We start from the raw sequence: 27,446 nt of genomic DNA, 5'->3' as shown, positions 1-27,446 counted from the left end.
ACTTTCTTGTCCATGAAATTTGTTGAATGTCTAATACAGAGGTTGACAGAGCAGTAATTCAAAGAATAAGTGAACGAACTATTTTCTAATCTGATCTTACCACTCTATTAGCTCTATTTCTTTATATTTCTTATTTAACAAACTCATTTTTTCCATTTTATCATCATTGTCTCACTGTTTCTCTTGATATGTATGCTCCCAAATTTCATGGGTTTGACACAGACTTTTCTCCCTAAGTATCAATACCCTTGGCATGACATCGTCCCAAACATACTCCTTTCTCCATAGGTTCCCTGCCATTTATTCCCCACTAATACCCCAAAATTAACATGTCAGGAACCATCTAGAGCAGGGGTGGGCAAACTTTTTGACTCGAGGGCCACAATGGGTTCTTAAACTGGACCAGAGGGCCGGAACAAAAGCATGGATGGAGTGTTTGTGTGAAGTAATATAAATTCAAAGTAAACATCATTACATAAAAGGGTACGGTCTTTTTTTTTTAGTTTTATTCATTTCAAACGGGCCGGATCCGGCCCGCGGGCCGTAGTTTGCTCACGGCTGATCTAGATTCATGGTTCCTAAAGAAGATTTAATTCTTATGATATAATTCATTAAAAATGATAAATTAAGGCTTATTTTCTAAAAAATATCTTCAACTGAGGCTGGACAAATATGGTTGAGGCCAACTTTGAGATCCAATGCCATTTATTGGAATGGACTTGTAGAGTAGAACATGGAATGAGAAACCAGCAACTCCTAATGGCCAACAATATATATCAGGGCATCTTCTATAGATTAAATGTTTGTGTTCACCCCAAATTCATGTGTTAAATCTTAAAGCCCAATGTGATGGTTTTGGAGACAACAGAGAGCCCCTTTGTCTCTTTCCAGATAGACAAGACAGCTGTCTATGAACCAAAAAGCAAGCCCACACTAGACACCAAATCTGCCAGTACCATGATCTTGGATTTTGTAGTCTCCAGAACTGTGAGAAATAAATTTCTTTTGTTTATAAGCAACCCAGTTAATGTTACTTTTGTTATAGCAGACAGAAAAGATGAAGACAGCATCCTTAAAGTTTTTTTACTAATATTTCAACTTCAATTATGCATGTTGGGTGTGTGTGGTTTTTGTTGATATGATGAGTTGCAGCAATCACAAATCAGATTGTTTTCCTTTTGGTAATTTTCTCTATAGTAACAGAGTTAAATTCACTTTTTCAAAAATGTTTGTATCTATGTGTTGCAAATAACATATAAATCAGAGGTTGTAGAAACAGATGTTTGATACAGAACTACCTGTTCCCTGAGTCATTTTGAGGAAGGGCGACCTCAGGCAAGCTATCTTTCCCTTAAGACTGTGTTGCACCACCCCCAACCCAGCCCACCAACCCCAACCCTGACAGCTCTATCTATGAGTCTATCTCTATTTTGCTTGTTAGTTCACTTTGTTCATTAGATTCCATGTATGAAAGAAATCATATAGCATTTGTCTTTCTGTGACTGGCTTATTTCACTTACCATAATGCTCTCCAGGTCCATCCATGCTGTGTCAAAGGGTAAGATTTCCTTTTTATGGCCCAGGAGGGATTGAGCGAAAAAGAAAAAAGAGAGACAAAAAACCTCATAGACATGAACAACAGTGTGGTGATTGCCAGAGGGAAGGTGAATGGGGGACAGTGGAGGAGGGTATAGGGGGAATAAATGGTGATGGAAGGAGACTTGACTTGGGGTGGTGAATGGACAATACTGTGTATAGATGTGTTGTGGAGTTGTGCACCTGAAACCTGTGTAATTTTGTTAACCAGTGTCACCCCCATAAATTCAATAAAAAGGGGAAAAGATTGCATTGCAAATTCAGGTTCCTTGGTCTCATATATATGGTTGGTATAGTATATGCTTCACTCTTTGGTAAATTTTTTATTATCTACTAATCCCAACAGATCAGTATCGCATCCATTTCTTTTTCCATACAAAATGTTTTAGTGTATACTGCATGTATATGAAACAATTATTTATGTATTTGGACAGTTGAATCCATGATGCATTTTCTCCACTTTTCATATTCCACACACACTTAAGATTCCAAGTTATTTCTTTTCTGATTTAATCAAATAAAGGTAGGTCACAAATGTCTTCAATTTGTCTACATGTTCAGTAGCCAATTCCACTTATTGGATGTTGTACTTTCAGGAGTGTGAATGAAACAAAATTCATAATTACTTTTGCAAAATATTCTGATTTTCATATAGTCAGTAAGTATTTCTTGAATGACTATTCCACACGGGAATCTATTCTAAGTGATAATCCTATTATTGTGTTTGGGTGTATGATGACAGATTAATTATTGGCTTTTTATTTCCTACAACAGAGTACCAAGAGACATTTGTCATCATTATTAGCTACAGAGCATAGGTAGAGAAGTAGTTGTGGAACCGTTTATTTCCGTTAAAATTACAAGTGAGGCTTTGTTCTTTTGCACTTAGATTGGGTAGATAATATTTCTTTTGAGTAGTAGGCAGCTGTACTTTATTATCCTCTCTCATTTTCTTCCTGAACCCTACACCTTTAAGTAAACATCAGTGGTAAGAAATAGTGAGCTCTGTGGAGAATGCAGTGTGGTGGGGTGAACTGAGGTCCCTCTGCCTCACTTGGACACATTGGATTTAGAAGTCAGACAGAAGCAATCTGGGCATTGTGCCCTTCATTAATAGTTAATACAAGATCGTTTATAACATCACCAGGTCAGGGAAAGGAGAAACACTCTCTTAATATAAAAAGATACTATGCAGTTAGGAATCAGGTCAAAGTCAAAGTAGATAAAGAAGAGGAATGTCTTTTGTGGTCCAGTTGGGAATATTTGAAAGGAAACTATCTCCTGCAAGTTGAGATAGGAATGATTTCAGACATTTTAAGGAAAAAGAAACCAAGTATAAGCCTTTCACTGTTCCAAACCTTATTCTTGGGACCAAAGGAATCCTTTCACCACTACCCCTCCGGACAGAGCCAACAGTAACTGGGCAAGTCACTATTTACTTTTAACAAAATCAAAGTGTCACATTTGGAAGTTTTAATGGGCCAAGTTGATTTCCTTAGGCAGATGTAATAGCCTGGAAGACCCTGGAAAGTGAAAGCATAGAAAAGCCAATTAATGAATGAGAGAGAACAGGAGAAAGGAGTTGGAATGAGCAAGTAGGAGCATCCAGAAGGGTCATGCATAAGCTGGAGGATGCCTAAGGCGTATCCCTGGAGGACCCTCTCCTCCATTCCCATCCTTCACCCATGGCTCATGATGACTCAGGCAGTATGTCGCATCTCTACAGTACTTGGAGTGTTGCTAGACTGCTGCATTCCTTTGCCCACTGCACCCACCCCAATCTATGTGGTTTTAGAATAATCATCTGATTCAGTTGTGACCCTTGTAAAGCTCATTTGGTTAAGCACATATTTTGATTCTGGGGAAAATAGGCCAGACAGTGTTGGAAAGAGGTGGAAGGGTCTCTCCATGTTTCTAGGCCATCATCCTCTGTGGTCTGCTGAGCCCCCATATTGTGAATTCCAGGAAGTAGACTAAGCCCTTCATGCTACACTAAACCATTTATTTTCAATAAACAACCTACTCTTTGTTCAACCTGACAATCAAGTTCAGTTTTATACCAATAGCGAAAGATATGTCCATCTGTTGCCAACAGTTTTCTAAAAAATTCTATGCTCATTTTATGTATCCAGAAAAATATTTTCAAGTTAAGTTATGAACAAAGAAAAACATTCTAAGTGACTAGCTCCTTCCCAGATATGCACCTCCTCTCTCTCTCTCTCTCTCTCTCTCTCTCTCTCTCTCTCTCTTTCACACACACACACACACACACACACACACACACACACACACTATCACTACTAGAGGCTGAATAGACAGATCAAGTATGTGAATGTGAGTGTGAGTGAGCCAGGGCATAAACAAATACAATCATAATCAATGACCATCTTAATGGAAGAATGCCTTCTCTAAACTTGAATGACAGCACATATTTTCACATTAGTAGTGTTCAGCATTGACTACCCACTAGGATCACTTGGAAGGCAGTTAAAAATCCAGCTGCTAAGGCCACAGCCCACACCATTAAATCATAATCCCTGGGGGTTGGATCCAGTCAGGCATCGTTTTATAAACTCCCCTGGTGACTCCAATGTGCTTCCATGTCTGAGAATCAGTGATCTGTGCTATACTTTGCAACCTTGTCAAGGATTATCCCTTCATAATATTCTATCACAACAGTTTGTGTTTCTGTAAAAGCCATAGATCTGACATCATGCAAACCTCCAAAGATGCAAACTCACTTTGATAAGACATAAATCTGTGGCAGGAATCATACTTTCCTAAGCCAGCTGTGGTTCTAAGAGCAAATGTTCTGTATCCACACACTGCTCTCACAGGGTTGGGGCTCTGATATGATGCATTCTTCCCATGGTGCATATTAACACACATAGTAAAAGTCCACAGAGACAGGCTTCATTTGCAGGATGCCAGTAGAGTCAGGGGGGAAATCAATGTGGCCCACTTACTGCCAGCAGTGGGAAGCATTTGATATTTAATATTCACTAGAGTGCAATGCTCAAATGGCATTTTCAATTGATTTGTATTCCATGGAAAGGCAGCGGGAGCACAGCTGTCCTTTAAGAGCTCTCACAAGCCCATCAATGAGGTTTTCATGTCATGTGCTATTTAGTGTTGTAACTGGCCTTAGTCTTATATTACCAAATTCTGATGGGGTGACATAAGCCACTTATTACTGAAATGTTAAAAAGTTTAGTCCTGTTTTTCAAGAATCTGAGTATTCCTCTTGTAAAATCTTTATTTCCCAAATCCATACACTCTGAAATCTGTGTAAATCAAGATGAAGCACTGAATCATTCCAGGTACTTACTTTGCCAAGGGAATTTACCAGTACTTTTTGCTTTTTACCCCTTACTTTTCACTTAATTAAGTCAGTGTTAGTATGTAAAGAAAGTGAAGGGAGGAGATAGACTAATATAGTTATTATTGACAACTCTCTTGAAAAGTTACTATAAAAAATTGGTTTAACACATAAAACACTGAGAGGGTTAGAATTTAATCATTGCCCATACATCTAGAATTTATAAAAATCCTAAATTCTTCTCACAAGTGGGATCAATGGGTCAAAAGGCAGTTCCATTTTTAACTTTTGAGGAAATTCCATTGACCCAGCAATCCCACTTCTGGGATTATATCATAAGAAACCCAAAACACTAATTCAAAAGAATATATGCACCCCTACGTTTATGCAGTGTTATTTACAAATAGCCAGGATATGGAAACAGCCCAAGTGCCCATCAGTACATGAATGGATTAAAAAGCTGTGGTGCATTTACACAATGGAACATTACTCGGTTGGAAAAAAAAGGAAATCTTACCATTTGTGAAAGCATGAATGTCTGGAAATTATTATGCTCACCGAAAAAAAAAAGCCAGTAAGAGAAAAACAAATACCATATGATCTCATTTATATGTGGAATCTAGTAAACAAAATAAACTGACAAACAAAATAGAAACAGATGCATGGATACATGAAATGCACTGACAACTGTCAGAGGGGAGAGGTTTGGATTTGGGGGCTGGATGAATGGATGAAAGTAGGCAAAGGGATATATATATTTATATATATATATCACATAGACACAGACAGCTGTGGTGATAGCCAGAGGGAAATGGGGTGGCGGAGGTAGTGGTGGCTAAAGGGAGGGGGGAATGGGGATGGAAATAGACATTGCTTTGGGCAATGGGTGCACAATGCAGAGTGCAGATCATGTTTTGTTGAGTTGTACACTTTAAACCTGTGTGGTTTTATGAATCAATGTCATTCCAATAAATTCAATTTCAAAAACACCGAAAAAATTTTCAAATTCTTATACTTCTTAGTTTTAAGGACTATAGGCTTTATTTTATTTTATTTTTTTTATTTTTTTATTTTTTTATTGATTAAGGTATTACATATGTGTCCTTATCGCCCCATTGCCCCCCGACCCCCCCACTCATGCCCTCACCCCCCTGGTGTCTGTGTCCATTGGTTAGGCTTATATGCATGCATACAAGTCCTTTGGTTGATCTCTTCCCCTTCCCCTCACCCTCCCCTACCTTCCTTCTGAGGTTTGATGTTCTGATCGATGCTTCTCTGTCTCTGGATCTGTTTTTGTTCATCAGTTTATGCTGTTCATTATATTCCACAAATGAGTGAGATCATGTGATATTTATCTTTCTCTGACTGGCTTATTTCACTTAGCATAAAGCAAATTAGAAGACAGGGAAGCAAAACACATCCAAACTGAACTGCAATTGGAGAAAAAGATTAAAAGACAGGAGGAGAGCCTAAGGGAGCTTTGGGACAATGCAAAACGAAATAACATACGTGTAATAGGGCTGCCAGAAGGACAAGAAGAGAAGCAAGGATTAGAAAATTTAGTTGAAGAAATAATGACAGAAAACTTCCCTGATATGGGGAAGAAAAAAGTTACACAAGTACAGAGAGTCCCAAGCAAGGTGAATCCCAAAAGACCCACACCAAGACATGCCATAATTACAATGGCAAATGTACATGACAAAGAGAGAATCTTAAAGGCTGCAAGAGGGAGACAGAGTTACCTACAAAAAGATCTCCCATCAGATTATCAAATGATTTCTCAACAGAAACACATCAAGCTAGAAGGGAATGGAAGGAGATATACAAAGTGATGCAAAGCAAGGGACTGAATCCAAGAATACTCTATCCAGTAAGACTATCAATCAAAATTGAAGGGGAAATCAGGAGCTTCGCAGACAAAAAAAGGCTAAGGGAATTTATCACTACCAAGCCAGCAATGCACGAAATGCTAAAGGGAATGCTGTAAAAAGAACAAATAAAAAGGAAAGAAGGAACACATACTCCAAAAAATAAAAATGGCTACAAACAAGTACCTTTCAATAATAACTTTAAACGTAAACGGACTAAATGCTCCAATCAAAAGACATCGAGTGGCTGAATGGATAAAAAGACATGACCCATATATATGCTGTCTACAAGAGACCCACCTCAGAACAAGGGACTCACACAGACTGAAAGTAAAGGGATGGAAAATATCTTTCAGGCAAATGGAAATGAAAAAAAAAAAGCTGGGGTAGCAATACTTATATCTGACAAAATAGACCTCAAAGTGAAGGCCATAATAAGAGATAAGGAAGGCCACTTTATAACATAAAGGGATCGGTACAACAAGAGGATATAACCCTGATAAACATATGTGCACCCAATGAGGAGCACCCAAATACGTAAAATAAAATAAAAAAAATAAAAAAAAACTCCTGGAAGATATCAAGGGAGAGATCGACAACAATACAATCGTAGTAGGGGACATAAATACCCCACGGACATCACTGGATAAATACTCTAGACAAAAAATCAGCAAAGAAACAGCAATCTTAAATGACTCACTAGATCAAATGGACTTAATTGACATCTTCAGAACATTTCACTCCAAAGCCACGGAATATACATTCTTCTCAAGTGCACATGGGGCATTTTCAAAGATAGACCACATATTGGGTCACAAGCAAAGTCTCTCCAAATTCAAGAAGATTGAAATCATATCAAGCATCTTCTCAGACCACAATGGCATAATATTAGAAATCAACTACAATAAAAACAATAAAAAAATTCAAACACTTGGAAGCTGAATAGCATGCTATTAAACAATGATTGGGTTACCAAAGAGATCAAAGAAGAAATTAAAAACATCCTGGAAATGAATGACAATTAAAACACAACAATCCAAAATCTCTGGGACACAATGAAAGCAGTCCTGAGAGGGAAATTACAGAGAGAGGGTAAAGCATAGGCAAGCACACATCAGGCATGGAACTTTGCAGGGTATTGACTCTCAGAATGAAAGCTGGGGACTTGTAGGTGATGAGGCCTAAGGAACACCCAGGGCCTTGGAAGTCAGGCTAAGGAATCTGAACTGCATTTAGGAAATCATGCCAGTTAAGGCATGGTTACTTTTTCCATTTTTAAAGATAAAGCTGACATCAGTAGAGAATTAAAATGATGCAAGGGGAAAGACAGTTTAGGAGGCTAAGGCAATGGTCCAAATGAGAACCTAGATATCTTCAGCTAAAAACAAAGCAAAGTTTTAAAACTGCATGTTAGTTAATGTCAGCAAGATGGCAGACTACAAGTTCACAGCCTTTGTCCCCCACAAAAGCACCAATTTAACAATCACCCACCATTGAAATATATCTGGGAGAGCTCTGGTGGATTACAATGAAAAAGCTTCAGCAACTCAGAGAGCATAAAACTGAGGATGTGTACACAGAAATGTGTAAGAAGTGTTTTATCTATGTCATTCCATCTCTCAACCCAGCACAGCTTGAACCAAGAAGTATCCCATGAGCCATAACCTTTCCCTGTGGAGGAAAAAGAGAGCAGGAGGACCCCAGCACCTTTCACTACCAAGGAACTCAACACCTTCACTGCTGTGAACACGTGTAGCTTTGCCACAGAAGACCATTCCCACAGTCTTTGACAATGCTGACTACAGCTGATGGAGCTGCCTGAAGTTCACACCACTTCACCCTCTTCCAGTCAGAACTGCCACACATCCACTCCTCTCCCTGGTGCTATTGCCCTACACTCACACCATCACAAACAGGTATGTTATTGACAGTATTCCAACAATAGTAGGGGACTTCAATATTCTACTTAGAATAATGTCTAGAACATCCAGATTAAAAAATCAATAAATAGCTGACATAAGCAACATTACAAACCAAATGAGCATGAAAAACATATATACTATTTTCTATTCAATAGCAAAAGAATACATATTATTTTCAAATGCACACTGAACAGTCTTCAGGATGGATCATATGTTAGGTCACAAAAGAAGTCTTTACAAATGTAAGATCAAAATCATTCCAAGTATCTTTTCTGATCAAAGTGGAATGAAACTAGAAATCAACAACAATAAAACGGAAAAGAATATTTGGATGCCCACTTTTACTATGTTTGTTCAACATAGTACTGGAAGTCCTAGCTAGAGCAATTAGTTAAGAAAAAGAAATATTAGACACCCAAATTGGAAAGGAAGAAGTAAAATTCATCTCTGTATGCAGATTGCATAATCAATATGTAGAAAACCCTAAAGACATTTTAAAAAAAACTGTTAGAACTAATAAATTGAGTAAAGTTGTAGGATACAAAATCATCACACAAAAATGAGTTGTGTTTCTATATACTAACAATGAAATATCTGATAAGGAAATAAAGAAAATAATCTTATTCACAATAACATAAAAAAATAATAAAATATTTAGGAATAAATTTAACCAAGTAGGTGAAAGATCTATACACTGAAAATTATGAAGCACTAATTACAGAAATTTAAGAAGAAACAAATAATCCCAGCCAGTGTGGCTCAGTTGTTGAGCGTTGGCCCCATGCACCAAGAGAATACCGGTCCGATTCCCAGTCAGGGCACATGTCCCAGTTGCACGCCCAACCCCAGTAGGATGCCTACAGGAGGAATCCGATCAATGTTTTTTCTATCAATGTTTCTATCTCTCTCTTCCTTTTCCTTCCTCTCTATCTGAAATCACAAAGACATATTTTAATTTGTAATACTTTAAGCAATAAAACAAAATTTTAAAAAAGAAACAAATAAATGGAAAAATACCCCATGTTCTTGGGTTGGAAGAGTTAATATTATTAAACTGTCCATACTATGCAAAGCCATGTATAGATTCAATGCAATTCATATAAAAATTTCAATGGCGTTTTCAGAGAAATGGGAAAACCAATCCCAAAAGTCATATAGAACCACAAAAGATCCTGCATAGCCAAAGTTGTCCAAGAAATAACAAAGCTGGAGGCATCACGCTTCCTGATTTCAAACTATATTGCAAAGCTTAGTAATCAAAACAGTATTGCACTGATATGAAAACAGAAATATAGACAAAGAGAACAGAATAAAGAGCCCAGATATAAATCCACACATCTGTGGTCAACTGATCTTCGAATGGGTGTCAAGAATACACAATGGGGGGAAAAGAGCACACAATAGGGAAAGTATAGTATCTTCAATAAATAGTTGTGTGAAAATTGAATAACCACACGCAGAGTAATGAAATCTTACCCCTATCTCACAGCATATACAAAACAACTCAAAATGGATTAAATACTTAAATGTAGACCCCAAACAGTAAAACTATTAGAAGAAAAGATAGAGAAAAATCTTCTTGACATTAGCCTGGGATATGATTTTTTTTTATATGATACCAAAAGCACAGGCAACAAAAGCAAAAACAGACAAATAGAATACCATCAAATAAAAAACCTTCTGTACTGCAAAGAAAAATACCTATAGCATTAAAAGGTAACCTATGGAATGGGAGAAAATATTTGCAAATTCTATGTCTAATAAAAGATTAATATCTAAAATACATAAGAAATTCATGTAACTCAATAGTGAAAAATATGAATAACCCAATTTTTTAAATGTGCAAAAGACCTGAATAGATATTTCTCTATAGAAGACATGTTAATGGCCAATAAGTATGGGGAAAAGTGCTCAACTTAACTTGTCATCAGGAAACTGCAAATCAAAACCACAATAATATATCACCTCACATATTTTAGAATACCGATCATCAAAAACACAAAAGATAATAAATATTGATGAAGATGTAGATAAAGGGGATCCTTTTTTAATAAAAATTTAAATTGGTACAGCCATTATGAAAAAACAGTATGAAAGTTCCTCAAATAATTAAAAATAGAACTAGCTTGTATCCAGAAGTCCCACTTCTGGGTGTTTATCCAAAGAAATTGAAATCATATCTTGATGACATATGTGTCAGACCACCGACCTCCAGAACTGTAACATAATAACTCTGTATTGTTTTAAGCCACTAAATTGGGAGTAATTTATTATAGCTGCAATAGGAAACTAATATACTGCCATCTCTAGATCCTAGATTTGACCCTTACTTAAGATCAAGGCATTTCTACCCATTAGACCTCATCAGAGTCAGAGTTTATTCACAAAGAAGAGATAAAGAGAAATATCTGTTGAGTAGGTCCCCCCGGTGTTTTCCACAGAAGCTTTCCATAGCACTTACCATTTATTGGAGAATTGTTCACATAGCTACATCTTCCCTTAAACTATTTTTATGTTTATATTGCCTATCATGGGACTTGACCTACTGTAGGTTTCAATGATTTTTAAATTAATGGATAATAGAATAGATATAATACACTTATGAAAGTCACCATTTTGGAAAACACTGGGCTAGAAAAATTAGTAAAGACGGTGGTCCAAAGTGCAAAATAAGCTCTGTTGGTTACTGGTTTTTCTCTGCTGTATAGATTTTAGAGTGCTTTCCTTGTAGGTCTGTCACTCCATGTTCCAAAACTTTCCATAGCCAATTGTATTTTTTTTTACAATTTAAAAATATGGACTTCCATAATGACCCTTTTTTAAATCTTTAATTACTTTATTGGTTAAGGTATTACAAAGTTTAGTTATCTTTAAGAGGAATCATGATTCTGTTTTAGAGAATAAAAGTGTCTTCATAGTATCATCAAAATTTCGTGAATATTTTACAAAACTGAGTCGTGGGCACTGTGATTTTCTCTTGGGATGCTGTAAGATTGAGATACTGAAAGTTATAATAGAACAATAAAACTTTGGGCTTCATGTTTGAAGATTACCTAAAATTTTACACCTTTCAAAAATCTCAACCAATTGATTAGTCATCAAAATGCAAAAAAGTTTTTTACATGCAAAGACTTTATGAATGCAAAAGTTTTCAAAGAATATATTCTCTTCTTATCCCCAAAGAAAGTAAACATTTGAAGACTAAATCTTGGCTCTCATCTTTGCTTTAGATATAACCATTGTAATTATATAGTATAGATGTTATTCTGTATGTGCAATAGCATTACTTATACTTTAGATAATCCATTTGCCAAAAGAAAAAAGAAACAAGATGCTTTGTGCTCTAGTAGTTTTCAATCATTGATTCTATTAAAATAAATAAGTATTCAGTGAAATAAAAAATGAAATTAGAATGAGTGAATATTTTAGCACTATTTGATTTGAAGCTCGTATTTCATCCTGATAATACAGGTATGCCTCTGTTCTTCTTTTACAGCTAGTGAGTATCTGGTTATACTCACTGGCTGTAAAAGATTATAACATTTTGAATAATTCCTGATGATAAGACCAGGAGCCAATTATTCCGATTAAACCCAATGATTTAACAATTCCGTCAAGAACTTAATATCTAGAATTATAGTGCAAATACAGGAGCTTGCCATTTTCCAATTAGGAAGACAATAGTGGGATCACATTTTGAAGTGAAAAATTATATCATCAACCTAGTTTTTATGTGTTAATGCTAAAGGATCTTGGTAAAAGAGAGCATATTAAACTTTTCATAGATTTTTATTACCCAGCGTAGGTAAAAGACAACAAGGGCCAATATCAAGAACAGGAATGGCAATTTCAAAATCAAAATCAAGCAATACTCTTTTGTTTAGAACCAGAAACAAAACATCATCCAGGAGTGTTACTAGACGTCCATAGCCAGTGGGCATAGGAAATTTATTGGATTGTCATCTTTAGGAAAGATCAAAGTGTCCAAATAGCAGATACTGGAGAGGCTGGCTCTCTCAGTATAAGGCAAACAAAGACACTGGTTTGATTGCTTCCATCAAACTAGACTGGGAAGCCATGCACAATGCGAGCTGCCCCAGCAGTCCTACTTTTCACCACTGTCCAGTTTTGTGCATAGAAAAATGGTTGTGGTGATGCAGATGCCTGAAGTGAAACCCTGACACAAATTTACACAGATCTGGTTTTGTTTTGCAGTAGGGCTCCTTTATTTAAAGTAGATGGATTTCGGCCTAATTTTTAGAGCCAAAACTACAAAAAGTCACTACAACTATATACTTTGCTTCAAATGGCTTTTTCTCAAGCCTAGTAAAGTAAGATGAAAGTAAGAAAAGGGGTATTTTTATAACATTCTGGTGCCTTAAACCAAAGTAGACCTTTAGAATAGTAGCAGAATTACTCGAAATTCAACACTGAAAGTTGGAGAGAGAAAATAAGAACACTTGAGTGAACACAGAAAAAAATATTCTTAAGAGTGAAACTTTTTCTCAGTGGAGGAATTGTTGGCCATATGGAAACTACCCTGAGATCACCACTACAGTTCTCCACCATAGTTTTATTGGCAACTTAGAGTAATGGAAAATATATCCAATTGGGGAATTCTTGTGGCCTTCAACAATCCCTTTAATACTTTTGGGTCTCAGTTTCCCCCTGGTTACAAAGGGCTAAAACTCAATGATCTGTGAAATCCAGCAAACTAACATTCTGAGTCCTTTTTCATACTGCTTTCTCTGTTTTCCTGTTTTGTGCTCAAATCAATCTTCTTCATTCCCTCTACTCCATCCTCCATAAGTCTCCCTGCTGTTTCTTGTCATCTCTGACACAAAAGAGACAGCACTAGAAACTATTAGTCAGAAATACTACATAATCATCATCAATACCAGACAAGCAGGCTTCATAAGGGAGAGAAGGGCTAAACAAGCATGAAAGCAATAATCACTGGACTGAAGTGAACAAGCAAGCAACATCACCAAGGCAAAAATGAGTATTGCATTGGATTACCTCGGTATTCTTTTATTTTTTTAATATATTTTATTGATTTTTTACAGAAAGGAAGGGAGAGAGATAGTTAGAAACATCGATGAGAGAGAAACATCGATCAGCTGCCTCCTGCACATTCCCTACTAGAGATGTGCCCGCAACCAAGGTACATGCCCTTGACCGGAATCAAACCTGGGACCCTTCAGTCCGCAGGCCGACGCTCTATCCACTGAGCCAAACCGGTTACGGCTGTATTCTTTTATATTCTTTTCTTTCCTATCTTTTTTTTCTCATCTGAGAGTTGCAGGAATGTTTTTGCCAAAACTGCCTAAGACTGGTTAATCCTAATGGATTTCTGGTCTTTCCAACTCACCTCCTAGCTTGGAGGATGGGCACTAATTAATTCCAAACAAACTGATCTAATTAGCTGGCTACACAGTGTGCTAGTCATTTCCAAACTCTGTGCTGCCTATAGTGCCTACTGCTTAAATATGTGCTTTGTCATGGCTGCCGTGGCTCAGTTGGTTGGAGCAACGTCCTATACACCAAAAGGTGGTGGGTTCAATTCCCCCATCAGGGCACATACACAGGTTGCTGGTTCAATCCCTGGTAAGGGCATGTAAGGAAGGCACCCAATGTTTCTCTCTCACATCGATATTTCTCTCTCTCTTCCCCTCTCCCTTCCTCTCTCTAAAGATCAGTGTAACCATATCCTTGGGTGAAGATTTTTTTAAATGTCAAAAAAAGGTGCTTAAATACTGTTTAAACATGTAGTGTGTGTGTCCACAAACAGATACACATTTTTGGTTGTTGTTTCAGCTTTAAGGAGAAGTTAAAGTTTTCCTGCTAGTATTAAAAAAAAGAGAAATGATTGATCGTGATATTAAAATGGTATTTAAATATAGGAATTCCTTATATTAGAGATAACAATGTAAATTATTCTAAATTTAGTGTGGATATTATTTTTCTGTGAAAGAAAATATCCTCAATATGCTCTGCTGCTACTGAAATGAGTCCAACATTGACTGAGGTCATTTTTCATGAGCTCTACATCAGTCATTCCATTTCATGCCAGACATTCAGTGCAGATTATAGAAAGAAGAAAAGAGGGAAAAACATAGCCTTTTGTTTAATGGAAAAGAGTTGAAATTTGTGAAGAGCAGGAAATAAGTCACAAATGAGAATGGAGGGAGTTGAAAAAACATTAATTTATGCACCAGCAGATTGTCATCATATCCTACTATTTGGAACAAAATAGGAGGGAGTATTAAGAATTGCTGTTAGTACCTCTTAGAGTTAGTAGTTCTAAAAACCTGGAAGTGCATAGGATATTGGCAAGTTATGTCGATTTTTAGAAAATGAGTTTCTAAAGATGTGAGAGCAAAATAAACTTTCATATTGATAAGTTAATGTACTGGCGTACATATTCACAGAGTGTTTATGATGCTAGACCTATAATGCCCTGACTACTTTTATCGTAACCATCAACACTCTACCACTCATGAGGTAAGCAGGGCTCATTTATTTTTAAAGGGTCTTCATTGAAATAAGGACCAATTAGAAAAAAGGTTACTTAACCCCATGGTCACCTCTGTGAGTTGCACATTTTCAAATTAGTGCATTCTGATGCCTTACAGTGCTTCATCATTTTAGAAGTGTCTGAAAAAAGCTAAAGTTCACTTCCAGACTTTGGCACTACCAATACATCTGCTGTGCTCATGGAGAGAGAAAAGAAAATTAAAAGATTAGCAAAAATACAAGTGGAGAATATCTGTTTATTCATTCATCATTGAGCAAACATTGTTAGATATTTTCATGTTCCATACAATTTCCTAGGAACCGCAGAGAAAAAAATGGTACATAGTTTCTATTCTGAAGGAACTTGCAATGTGTAAGTTAACAGAAGACAGATGTGTCAACAAATTATTTGAATTGCATATGCTAAGTGTGATATCAACATGTGCTGTAAAGGAACAGCAAAGGGAGAAGAGGAGGCCTGGTTGCCTGTCATCATCATTTTTCTATCACCACATTTGTTTCCTGAAGTGCCACTAGTAATTTGGAAAAGAAAAGCATTCTAATCACTAACATTTGTGAATGACTTTAGAATGGATTCAAGTTTATTTTTGCATCTTTATTTGGACTTGTTTGCCTTCTGATGCTTTTCTTGAATGGAGCAAATGAGGTAGTGTTACACCCAGGAAGACAGGATTGCATCCTTCTTTATCTATGTCACTTCCAGAACAAAGTAGTTTAATAGCCAAGAGTACTTTAACAGCACTTCAAAGTTGATATTTTACTTACCTCCTCTTTTTTATTTTAGCTAAAAAATATTTTTATAAGAAGAAAGGAAATTGCCACTATAAAACAATCTGTGATTATATTTTCTTTAATCCTCTACAACATGTTTTGCTTTGGGTGGAGGTTTTCATTAAGTTCTGAGCATGGAAAAGGGGACCTGCCACTCATGAAAGTGCCTCATGCTGGAAAAAATCTGAGACTCATCAATCTATAAGATTCAGGAATTCCATAGAAAGAAAGGGCAGCTTCCATAGTGAGGATTTTTGGTTTATGAAAATGGATGAAAGTGTTTTAAGCAGGTTACACATATGATCAAATCTGCCTGTTAGACCAGTCCCTACTCTGATTGTATAGAATTTGATTTTGTGTTGGCTGAAAACAGCATAAAACTATAAATAAAGATACTTTTGCAATAGTTCCAGTCATAAATGAAAGGGCTTTAGTGTTGGTATTGAGTGGGGTGGGGAGTGAATCCAGACAGAAGGGCATAGATATGAGATATATTATGATGGTGAAAAGGATCTGTTGGTAACCAAACTGGTTATGGTTTATATTTCCATCTTTTTGGGCTGGGTTGTAAGGTCAGAATATATTTGGGGAACAAGATAATACATATAATTTTTTAAATGATAGTTTGAGATCCATGTGGAATTGATAAAAGTGAAATGTGTAGATTTCTATGAATCAGCCAGTAGTAAGACATGGGGATAAGGAGAGTAGTTTTGGTGGTAGGGAAGGACTTGGGGTTTGGGGCTTATAGGTGGAAATTTAAAATATTGAATTGTAGCAAAAAAAGGGGGGCTAAGAAGGCATTCTGAGTAAATTGACCATTTGAATGGCTAGAAGAGAAAACTGATGTTTTGACTGACTTCAAGAAGGAAAAATCTGAGCAAAAACCTAGAACAAATGAAAGAATAAAAATACGGGCGAGTTTGAAGATGGAGAGGGGTTATCAGCAGTGACAATCAAGCCCAGCAGAGAAGACAAGATGATTAAAGACTGAAAAGTATCATTAATACAGTGGGGCCTTGACTTACGAGTGTCCCGAATAACGAGTTTTTTGAGATACCAGCTGTCTCTCGGCTGATTTTTTGCATTGAGTTGATAGAGTAATTTGAGTTAACGAGCTCCTTAACGAGCTCGGTCTCTGAACAAATTAAACTCATAAGTCAAGGCCCCACTGTATCTACCATTTAGCAATCACTGTTTACAGTATTGAGAGTAGAGTAAATGCTCTGGAAGGAGGCAAGATTTCAGTAAGTTGAAAAGTTGATGGAAGGTGGTAAAGCTAAGCCATGAGGTGAACTAATATCTGGACGTATGCTTCCTTTAGAGGATGGCCACTATAGTGACACTTTGTATCTCTTCCTTAATATCCCCTTTAAAATCTGTAACTCATTTCTTAGGATAAATCAAAAGGTAGTATGGGCCAATCAAATACTTTCTACACTCCAGCTGTTTCTTTTACTGAGACAACTAACTTATTGAAGTAGTACCACCTTCCCAGCAAGGAAATCTTTTTTTTTCTTTGTCCAGGATAGATGGCGTTGCGTGTGCTTCTGCTAGTCTCCAAATAAGCCCACATGTTTCATTTGGAGAGAGAGAGAGAACCAATCAAGGAAGAACATTTAATGTATTGTAGGCACAACTTTTTATTTGTAGTGGCACAGTCTGGGCTAGTTAACAGTTTTTGTCACAAACAAATATGAGGGTTTAATACAATAATAGTTTGATTTTAATTCATACAAAGCCTGGTTTTGTGGCTCTTATGCAAAGCTGATGAAGGTCTCCAATCTCTTTCTAAGCTGTGTAACTGCAACCTCAACAAATGGTTTCAATATTTCCTTTACACCATCCATTCAGCAGAACAATGAGCGGAGAGTGAACATGAACCATACCCACTTTTAAATGCCTCAATCCAGAAATTGCCTACTATTGCAACTCGCTTTCCATTGGCAAGAACTTGTCATATGGCTCAAACATATTTAAAGAGGATGAATAATATAGTTTTAGCAGTGTGCCTAAAAAGAGGGAATAGGTTTGGTGAGTATCTAGTCTACCAATCTACACTTCTGGTCATCATATATCTCTTTAACGACTCCTCCCCTCCCCCACACACACACACACACACTCACACACAAAACACTATCCCTTTCAGGGAGATACATCAAGGCTACTCTACTCGTTTCATTCATATGTATTTGTTCTAAGCACGTTCTGCAATTTTGAGTGAAATTATTCTCCCTTTTAATATGTTTATAAATTCTTCCTACTCTTCCAGACCCTTTATATCTGATTTGTTTACATTTCTATTCTGATAAATCTATTCCTAACTTATGAACTCTTCTCCAATCCAAACTTTCTCTCTCCTGTTGGAAAGGTAATTCTTTAAATATCAAAGAGTCTTTGATCTTATGAAAATTTTCAATTGAGAAGGGATCTTTATAGTTGTAAGGTAAATATTAATTAAAGCTTCATGTATTGCTATTTGTTACTTTTTCAAAGATCTGCAGGAATTGACAAAACTAGAGAAAGACATAGCCACAGCAGACAGATAATATGTACACAGAAATAAACAAGAATCATACAAAAATAACAGAGCAAAAATATTACCACAAATCAGAACAAAACAACATAATATGTTTAGGTAAAATACAACTTCAGTGAAAAGAAGAAAAGGAAACAAACAATGCATTGCAGAACTAAGATGAGTCAACATTTTGTTTAATGGAGATCAGAAGCTCTGGGTCTAAGGAAGACTATTTTTCTAGCATTACCTGATGTGTTCTACTTTGCTATTTACCTATGATGTGTCCTACCTTCACGCACTGAGTTTTAGCTTCTGGATATGTTTCCAATAATAATAGGAAGGTAAACAATTCCTCTTAAAGGTTTTGCACAATATTTCTAACAAATTGAAACTAAATAGATTTGAATCCTCGTGTGTCAGGGGCTGATGTGGAAGTTTTACTAGCAAAGAATGTCCCCATATAAAAAGAGAAAGCATGTATTTCTTTAGTTTTTAATCCCATATTCCTTGGGCTTCATTTAACAGTATCAATAGATTTCTCCATTACCCTAATGTGTCCTTTTCCTATCACCCCTGCCATTTTGTTCTTTATTATGCTTGTTTTTCTATGTTAATTCCCTTGCTATTCTTTTATTACTCTTGATCTTGATCCTGTATTTGAGCCAGGATACCCGTAATTTGCCCAAATTTTCAAGGAGAGAATCTAGATGTTATAGAACATGAAGCTTATGAAATTGGTGTGCAGGAATCTTTAAGAAAAAGGATATAATATGGTTATAACTAGTGAGAGCCTTGGAAGTGTTCTGCTCAAGTTAAGGGTCCTAAAAATTGAGTTTCATGAATGTAATGTTAAATCTGCCTATCATAATTAGTCCATCCAAGATCTGTTCTTCCCTTAGATTGATTTCTTATCATATATTCACTAGTGTCCATATAACAGAGTTTCTGCCACATTTATTCAGCATCCCATCTTCACTTACTATGAAGCAGCTACTTATACAAAGAAACAGTAGTGGACTTATCAGAATCTCTCAGATATTTAGTTCTTAATGTAAATCTACCTGTGAATAAAATTAAAGCTGGAAGGAATTCTGAACTAGTCAGGCAATGCAACTTTCACTCTGGGCAATGCAACTTTTACTTTGAATGAGAGGGAGCTGAAGTTAGAGAGCCATAGGGGGAGAGAACTGACATACGGAAAACCAGTTTTACATTACTTATTGAGAAAAAGAATATAGAAATACAAATGGAAATTTTGAAAGGGTTGAAATAGTGATCTTCAATCTCTTACTCCTATTGTTAGAGAAATAGTGTAAACTTATAGGAAAATTTCAGGCTTTAAATAAGCCTGAAAGCAAACCCTGGCTCTGACACATACTGTGAGATTCTAACATCTCCGATGCACTATTGCATCAAGTATGAATGGAGAATAGATGTCTAGCTTGTTGTCAGAGTTTGTTATAATATTTGTATGTGTTACATAAATGATATTAAATGAAACATAACCATCACTTAATTACTATTAAGCAATCAATATGTATATATACATATATATTAATACTATAGGCTTGGTACATGAAATTCATGCACGGGGGTGGGGGGGGGGGTTCTCTCAGCCCAGCCTGCATCCTCTCCAATCAGGGACCCCTTGGGGAATGTCCCTGTAGGATTAGGCCTAAACTGGAAGTCGGACATCCCTCTTGCAATCTGGGAATGCTGGCTCCTAACCACTCACCTGCCTGCCTGCCTGATCACCACTAACCACTCTGGCTGCCAGCCTGATTGCCCCTAACTCCTCTGACTGCCTGCCTAATCGCCCCTAACCTTTCTGCCTGATTGCCTGATCATCTCTAACTGCCTCTGCTTGCCTGCCTGATTGCCCCTAAACACCTCTGCCTGCCTGCCTGATCACCCCTAACTGCTTCTCTGCCGGCTCGATTACCCCCAACTACCCTCTTCTGCTGGCCTGATTGCCCCTAACTGCCCTCCCATGCTGGCCTGGTCACCCCTAACTGCCCTCCCCTGAAGGCCCAGTCGCCCCCAACTGCCCACCCCTACAGGCCTGGTCGCCCCCAACTGCCCTGAACTGCCAGCCTGGTCACCCCCAACTGCCCTCCCCTGCTGGCCTGGTCACCCCTAACTTCCCTCCCTGTTGGACTGATCACCCACAATTGCCCTCCCCTGCCGGCCATCTTGTGGTGGCCATCTTTGACCACATGGGGGCGGCCATCTTTGTGCAAGGGTGTGATGGTCAATTTGCATATTACCTCTTTCTTATATAGGATTACTGTTGGAAGATCTTCACATTTCTCCTGGCAAATATTTACACACCTTGGATTATTTCTTAACACTAATAACGATAGTATATTGTTAACAGCCCTTTCTCAATTCCACGGTTCCAAAGTGAGTTTTGTTAAAAATGTTCTTTGTCTAAAAAGACATTGTAAGTTGGATGTTTAAAGACAGTGAAAAGGAAGGGCTTTTAAAAACCAAAAAGCCTTATGTTTAACACTAGTAGCAATGTCTTTGTGTTTTCCTCTCAGACATATGGCTCCTGTGTTAACCATTTCCCAGATGCTTTACCACTTGGCTGTATGCCTGTTCATCACTCCTGCACTTGGGAGAGTCATTGGTGTCACCTTAAATTTCCCCCATAGTAGCCAGTGACAGATAGGGCAGGTAGCATACAGCATTGCTCTAATCTTTGGAAGAAGTACATAAAATCAATCTTGTGCTAAAATGAATCTTCCAAGAATTATTTTTCTATTCAAAGTACAGTAAAAAGAGGAAATTGGACAGCTCTTCAGTTAGATTCTAAAAGATGTAGTTCATTTGAAAATTCCCTTCATGGATAGACACTACAGTATAATCAATCATTCATGTCACTTAATCCAGGATGGAGAGTGGTAGGAAATTAGACCCTAAGGCAGTTTTAGTTTACTGTTGATGGTTGGATGTTTAAGGCAAACTGTCTTGCAAATCTTTATATATATATATATATATATATATATATATATATATATATATATTAATGAATAGGTTATACACCTGCTGCAACAAGCAAGGACATTATGCTTTCCAACAGAATGAGATAAGATACACCAAATGATCATAGCCCCCCTCACATACAAACTCATACTTGCATTTAAAAATATCCATTTGGGTGGTATGTGCAGTTCTAATAAGTAATTAAGGAATAATGAAGCTTCAAACCCAGAGTATAAGAATAACATCCATAGGGATTCAGCAGGACTAAACAAAGCCCTGAAGCTGTGTGTTATTAAATGTCTGGCTTTATGTGATTAGAATAGATATATGCAGTCATGTTAGCTGTTACCATAAAATGACAGCAGAAATTAGGGATTCAGTTTATGAAAAAGAAAATGCTTCATTATAACTGTCTACTAAGATTTCTTTTGGAATTTGCCAGCAAGTGAAGTCATCACTATTATACCCTTTATATGTCCATTGAGGAATATATATATATAGCCAAGTGACTAAAATGACTGGAATGACCAGTCGCTATGTCACACACTGCAGCCATCCAAACTCCCACAGCCCCTCCCCACAGCCAGCCCAGCTCCTATTGGCGCTGATCAGGGTGGGCCAGGTGGACCTCACCCATGTACGAATTTGTGCACCAGGCCTCTAGTGTAATTATAAAGAAGTTTCTCTGAAATTTTTCTGATTGTTTTCAAATTTTGGCATCTATTGAAAAGTATAAGATTCCTACTAAAATGAAGCAATGATTCATGATATGTCTGATTCACAATGCACTTCATATACTTTGAGTACTTGAATATATAATATAATGTGTTGAATTTTGTCTCTTTGAATTAGCCTTTGAGATTTGAGAGGTTAAAATTAAATAAATGCATTCTTCTTTGTATTTCACTCCTCAAAGAAAATTTAAAATAAATCAAAGTTATATATTTTCCTCTTAAGCTTCTTCATCTCTATTTTTATAAAATCTAGTGCTTGAATTCTCCCTACTATACAAGTTCAAAGTCATCTTTCATTTTTCAGATCAGTCATGAACTAGGCTAGGATCTTGGGATATAAAGTAGAGGATTCCTTCCCCCCAAAAACCACACTTTGGTAGACAACCACAAAGAGGTTCCCCCATGATTTCTTGGTATCCATACCCTTGAATACTATTCTCCTCCTTGGAATTAGAGCTTACCTATGTGACCATTAGGGTTCTGTAGAAGTGATGGTGTAAGGCTTCCAAAGCTAGGTTATAAAAAACATTTCAGCATTTGCTTTGGACTCCTTGATCACTCCCTCTAGAAAAAACTAGTTACCATATTGTGAGGATATTCAAACAATCCATGGAGAGGTGTATATGGAGAGGAACTAAAGCCTCCCACTAATAGCCAGCTCCAACTTGCCAGTTATGCTAAGTAAGCCCTAGTATATTGTCCAGTCCAATTCAAACCTTTGGATAACTGCAACCTTGGGTGATATCTACCTACAACCTCATGAGATATCCAAAGCCAGGATCACCTAACAAAATCACTCTCAAATTTTTTGTAACTCAGGAAATGTAAGAGATAATATTTATTGTTTTTTTAAATCACTAAGTTTTGGGAGTAATTTTTACACATGTCCTTTATCACCATCTAATCAGCCTCTAAATATTAGAAAGTCTACCTTCATAGCTCATATCACCCCCTCTTTTCTATTCTTGTCATTGGAACCTCATAACCTCTCACTTACACTATCACATTTGCTCCTCAAGTGGCAATGCTCCACAACACTGTCAAGATAATGTGCTAATGCAAGATAATGTCAAAAGGTACAAAATTCCAGTTATAAAACAAATAAGTCCCATGAAGTTACTGCACAAAAAAAGATAAGGTGTAGAAATTACAGTTCTGACCATTTCATTCCCCTGATCAAAAGCTTTAAAAAGTTGCCTACTCATTTCCATTGATTCCCAGTTCTTTATCTTGATCTTAAAAGGCCTTACCTTGCATGAGATTTTTTTTCTATTTAGTTTCCATGTTATTATGTGTTTGCCCAAAGCCATACCCAAATTGACTAAGTTCTGCTATGTGTCTTTGCTTATGCTGGTCCCTTCATATGAAGGCTATCCCTATCATCTTCAGCTATCAAAGCAGAAATCAAATGTGTCTTCTTTCATGGAGCCATTTCTGAATATCAACCTAGATAACATTATATTTGTCTTATGGAGTTTATAATGTTCTGCTTCATCTTCTAATTTTAGTCCTTTGTTCTTGAGGCCCCAAATCATATATTACTCAATTTTATATCTCCCAGTGTATTTAGCATGACCTGCATGTAAATCACACAGAATATTTACCAATTGAGTTGAACTTAATTTATTTTTTAAAATAGGAAAACCAAGATGGCGGCATAGGTAAACACCGGAGTTTGCTGCCTCGAACAACCATTTCAAAAATACAACTAAAAGACGGAACGGACATCACCCAGAACCACAGGAAGGCTGGCTGAGGAGGGACTCTTCAACTAGAAGGAAAAACAACAGCATTACGAGGCTTAGAGGAGGCGCAGTGTGGAAAATTTAAAGGTACGGTGGTGCGGCGGTGCTCGCAAAGCGGGCTGGTGGCTGAGGGCGCGGTTGTCGTTTTCACTCAGGAGTGAGTCTCAGACTCTGGGCTACAGATCCGGGCGAGTCTCTAGGGACCCAGACTCAAACGGGAGAAGCGGGACTGTCTGGCTACGGCCCCTCCGAGGTTTGCAGCGATTGCTGGGACAGAGAGGCAGAGCCCTTGGGGACGGACTGAGAGCGGCCATAGCGGCTCCCTCCCCCCGCCCTGTTGAGCCCGCCCCGCCCAGGCACTGCGCACAGACATTTGCGGATCGCCTCAGGCAAGGGCAGGACTAGCGCCTCCCCAGAATCCTACAGCCAGTCTGTCTGCTGGTCAAATCCCTCTAGTGTTAACTACAACAATTAAGGCTTGGCTAGAACAAGACTGCACACAGAGACCACAAGGGGGTGCACCAAGAAAACATAAAAGATGCGGAGACAACTTATTTTTTAAAATAAGTAAAGGACTCAGTATCATTGCATGGCATGCCAAAATTTGTATCTTGTAAGTAAATTAAATCCCCCCAGCATGTATTGAAATAGGTCAAATGGGTTTACATAAGCAGATGTATTTTCTACCTATAACTTGATGATACTTCAAAATAAGAATATTTCTTTTTGTGTATTATCTATCTTTAAACCAGGGGTCCTCAAACTACAGCTTGCGTGCCACATGCGGCCCGCCAAAAACATTTATCCGGCCTGCCGGCTGTTTTTGCTGCTGCTGCCTGTTGCTTAGCAGCCGACTCATCCCGGGCCCGCAGTGCACATGTGTGGAATGTGTGCCGCACTCTCCGACTCCCCTCCTTCTCTCTGTCTCTGGACTCCTCCTCTGAGTCTCGGGTGTGATCGGACGAGTCACAAGCTTGCCTGTGCAGAGCCTGAGGACCGAGGTAAGAACAAGTTAGGATTTATTTTTTTTTTTTGGAGTTAGAAGGTCTTTTTTTTTTATTTTGCAGTTAGTAGGGCCTTTTTTTGAAGTTAGGAGAGACTTTTTTTGAAGTTTTGTTTTTTTACTTCAAAATAAGATATGTGCAGTGTGCATAGGAATTTGTTCATAGTTTTTTTTAAAACTATAGTCCAGCCCTCCAACCGTCCGAGGGACAGTGAACTGGCCCCCTGTTTAAAAAGTTTGAGGACCCCTGCTTTAAACTGAAATTGCATTACTTCTTTTTAAAATTAAATTTATTGGGGTTACATTGGTGAACATGAACATATAAGTTTCAGTTATGGGTTTTTATGTTACAAGATTTGTATATTGCACCATGTGCCTGCCACCCAAAGTCAAATTTTCTCCTGTCACCTCATATTAGGATCCCCCTCTCCCCCCACCACCTTCCCTTTGGCAACCACAACACTGCTATTTCTGTTCACAAGCTTCAGTTTTATATCCCACATATGAGTGAAATCATATGGTCCTTAGATTTTTCTGTCTGACTTATTTTACTTAGCATAATGTTCTCAAAGTCAGGGTGCATATATCTTTGCAAATATGATTTTGAGGTTTTCAGGTATATACCCAGGAGAGGAATTGCTTGGTCGTATGGTAGCTCTATGCTGAATTTTTTGAAGAATGGCCAGACTGCTTTCCATAGTGGTTGTACCTGTCTACATTCCCACCAGCAGTGGATGAGGGTTCTCTTTTTTCCACAAACACTCCAAATACTTGTTATTTTGTCTGGTTGATAATGCCACTCTAACAGGTGTAAGGTGGTATCTCATTGTAGTTTTGATTTGCATTTCCCAAATTGCCAGTGAGGTTGAACATTATTTCATATATCTATTGGCTGTTCATATGTCTTCTTGGGAGAGGTGTATTTTCAGGTCCTCTGCCCACTATTTGATTGGGTGGTTTGCTGGTTTGATGTTGAGTATTATGAGTTCTTTATATTTTTTAGAAATCAAACCTTCGTCTGAGCTACTGTTTGCAAATATCATCTCCCATCTGGTTGGCTGCCTCTTTGTTTTACTGTCAGTTTCTTTTGCTGTGCAGAAGCAATTTAATTTTTTTCTTCCCTCTTTTCATCACCTTTTAAAAAAAAATCTTTATTGTTGAGAGTATTACAGATTTCCTCCTTTTGCCCCATTTCTCCCCTCCACCCAGTTCCCGCCCCACCCCAGGTCTTTACCTTTCAATTGTCTGTGTCCATAGGTAATGCATATATGCATATAAGATCTTTGGTTAATCTCTTCCTGCCCCTCCACCCCACTTCTCTTTGAGATCCGTCAGTCTGTTACATGTTTCCATGCTTCTAAGTGTATTTTACTTATCAGTTTATTTTGCTCATTAGATATCTTGTTCATTTATTTTGATGTTTAGATTCAATTGTTGATAGATATGTATCTATTGCCATTTTATTGTTCATATATTTGATCTTTTTTTTCTTTTTCTTCTTCTTCCTCTTCTTAAAGAATACCCTTCAACATTTCATGTAATACTGGTTTGGTGGTGATGAACTCCCTTAGCTTTTTCTTGTCTGTGAAGCTCTTTATCTGACCTTCAATTCTAAATGATAGCTTTGCTGGGTATAGTAACCTTAGTTGTATGTCCTTGCTATTCATCATTTTGAGTATTTCTTTCCATTCCCTTCTGGTCTCACATGGCCACATGCACGGGTGCTTTAAGAGGAACATATGGGACTCCAGCAGCCTCCTTGTCATCCATCTACAATCCCCACTGGTTTTTACAGCCCAAAGTTATGGGGACTTCTCTTCCCAGCTCTGGAACCCTGGGCTGGGGTTCTGGTGTGTGACTGCAACCCCCTGCTTCTCCTGGGAGGCCTTAGAGATATCTCTCCCAATTAAAAATATTGCAGCACATGGATGTTGGACCAGCCAATTCCATGCCTCCGCCCCTCCTACCAGTCTCAGTGTGCTTTCTTCTTTACTTCTCTAGTTGTAAGACTTCCATTCAGCCAGTTTTCAGGTGGTTCTGAATGATGGTTGTTCTGTATATTAGTTGTGATTTTGATATGGTTGTGGGAGGTAGTGAGTAGAGGCCAACATCTTCAGTTATTCATCTTCTGTAACATTTTGTTTGACATAGTCTCATTCATTTATTTTTGCCTTTATTTCCCTTGCCTTTGGGGTCAAGTTCATAAAATGTTCTCTATGACCAAGGTTCATAAGTTTGGTACCTATATTTTCTTCTATGTAACTTATTTTTTTGGGTATTACATTTAGGTCTTTGATCCACTTTGAATTAATTTTTGTACATGGGACAAACTGTAATCCAGTTTCATTCATTTGCATGTGATTTCCAGTTTTCCCAGCACCATTTATTGAAGAGAATATCTTTATTCCATTGTGTGTTTCTGGCTCCTTTGTTGAAAATTGT

The sequence above is a fragment of the Myotis lucifugus genome, unplaced genomic scaffold, assembly GCF_000147115.1.
Source record: "Myotis lucifugus unplaced genomic scaffold, Myoluc2.0 scaffold_192, whole genome shotgun sequence".
NCBI classification, from domain to species: Eukaryota; Metazoa; Chordata; class Mammalia; order Chiroptera; family Vespertilionidae; genus Myotis; species Myotis lucifugus.
The sequence above is the reverse complement of the archived record's forward strand: the minus strand, read 5'-3'. Positions refer to the sequence as shown.